This window comes from Drosophila sechellia, unplaced genomic scaffold, assembly GCF_004382195.2.
Source record: "Drosophila sechellia strain sech25 unplaced genomic scaffold, ASM438219v1 U_223, whole genome shotgun sequence".
Classification (NCBI taxonomy): domain Eukaryota; kingdom Metazoa; phylum Arthropoda; class Insecta; order Diptera; family Drosophilidae; genus Drosophila; species Drosophila sechellia.
In genome coordinates this window covers 25,539-27,886 of record NW_022611164.1, presented here as the reverse complement: position 1 = coordinate 27,886, position 2,348 = coordinate 25,539, and the positions used below count along the sequence as shown (strand labels likewise).

Here is a 2,348-nt window from a genome sequence, read left to right as displayed (position 1 = left end):
GACTTTAACATTATTATGTTGCTGTGCGTATTTGGCAGTACTTACTACAACAACGGCGTTTCCTATAAAAACAAATTCTCGAAAATGGAAATCGAAGAAACTAAACTAAATTCGAAGTAGAAGTCGAATTAAAATAAAAATAATTTTGAATGTGTGGTAATCAAATAAGTGTGTGTGTATATGGACCATAATACAGCGTTGCGAATATGTATTGTTCATCTATGTTATGAGCATACGTTGCTAATGCAACAACCTAAAATATACAATGTTTGTACCTGTCATCCATCAGGTTAATGTTTTATATAAATTTTGCAGTATGTGTCACCCAAAATAGCAAACCATAACCAGATTATTATGATACATAATGCTTATATGAACTAAGACATTTCGCAACATTTATTTAGGTATAAAATAAATTTATTGAAGGAATTGATATATGCCAGTAAAATGGTGTATTTTTAATTTCTTTCAATAAAAACAATATTGACATTATATAAAATTGAATTATAAAACTCTAAGCGGTGGATCACTCGGCTCATGGGTCGATGAAGAACGCAGCAACTGTGCGTCATCGTGTGAACTGCAGGACACATGAACATCGACATTTTGAACGCATATCGCAGTCCATGCTGTTATGTACTTTAATTAATTTTATAGTGCTGCTTGGACTACATATGGTTGAGGGTTGTAAGACTATGCTAATTAAGTTGTTTATAAATTTTTATAAGCATATGGTATATTATTGGATTAAATAATGATTTTATTCATAATATTAAAAAAGAAATGAAAAACATTATCTCACATTTGAATGTGAAAAACGAAGAGAAATATTTCTTTTTCAATCAAATAATACTGAGAAATGTCTAGCATAAAAAATTGAAATATTTTTCATCTAGAATTGTCTCTTATTAATGATTCGGAAAAAGAAAATCTTGGTTTTGTTATTATTCTTCGTTGGTTCGTTAAATGGATAAAAATGACTTTGCTTACAAGAACTATTGGAACTATTTATAACGAATTTAATTGATTGTTTTATCATTTATATATAAAGAATTTATGGCAAAATATAGTTATATATACAACCTCAACTCATATGGGACTACCCCCTGAATTTAAGCATATTAATTAGGGGAGGAAAAGAAACTAACAAGGATTTTCTTAGTAGCGGCGAGCGAAAGAAAACAGTTCAGCACTAAGTCACTTTGTCTATATGGCAAATGTGAGATGCAGTGTATGGAGCGTCAATATTCTAGTATGAGAAATTAATGATTTAAGTCCTTCTTAAATGAGGCCATTTACCCATAGAGGGTGCCAGGCCCGTATAACGTTAATGATTGCTAGATGATGTTTCCAAAGAGTCGTGTTGCTTGATAGTGCAGCACTAAGTGGGTGGTAAACTCCATCTAAAACTAAATATAACCATGAGACCGATAGTAAACAAGTACCGTGAGGGAAAGTTGAAAAGAACTCTGAATAGAGAGTTAAACAGTACGTGAAACTGCTTAGAGGTTAAGCCCGATGAACCTGAATATCCGTTATGGAAAATTCATCATTAAAATTGTAATATTTAAATAATATTATTAAGAATAATGTGCATTTTTCCATATAAGGACATTGTAATCTATTAGCATATCCCAAATTTATCATAAAATATAACTTATAGTTTATTCCAATTAAATTGCTTGCATTTTAACACAGAATAAATGTTATTAATTTGATAAAGTGCTGATAGATTTATATTATTACAGAGCGTTAATTTTTCGGAATTATATAATGGCATAATTATCATTGATTTTTGTGTTTATTATATGCTCTTGTATGATTAACAATGCGAAAGATTCAGGATACCTTCGGGACCCGTCTTGAAACACGGACCAAGGAGTCTAACATATGTGCAAGTTATTGGGATGTAAACCTAATAGCGTAATTAACTTGACTAATAATGGGATTAGTTTTTTAGCTATTTATAGCTAATTAACACAATCCCGGGGCGTTCTATATAGTTATGTATAATGTATATTTATATTATTTATGCCTCTAACTGGAACGTACCTTGAGCATATATGCTGTGACCCGAAAGATGGTGAACTATACTTGATCAGGTTGAAGTCAGGGGAAACCCTGATGGAAGACCGAAACAGTTCTGACGTGCAAATCGATTGTCAGAATTGAGTATAGGGGCGAAAGACCAATCGAACCATCTAGTAGCTGGTTCCTTCCGAAGTTTCCCTCAGGATAGCTGGTGCATTTTAATATTATATAAAATAATCTTATCTGGTAAAGCGAATGATTAGAGGCCTTAGGGTCGAAACGATCTTAACTATTCTCAAACTTTAAATGGGTAAGAA

General features: G+C 31.8%; 1 pseudogene; it reads left to right on the top strand.

The window, feature by feature from the left end:
• The first annotated feature begins 510 nt into the window (after nt 1-510).
• LOC116802805 lies at nt 511-688 on the top strand (annotated as a pseudogene).
• Nucleotides 689-2,348: the final 1,660 nt, after the last annotated feature.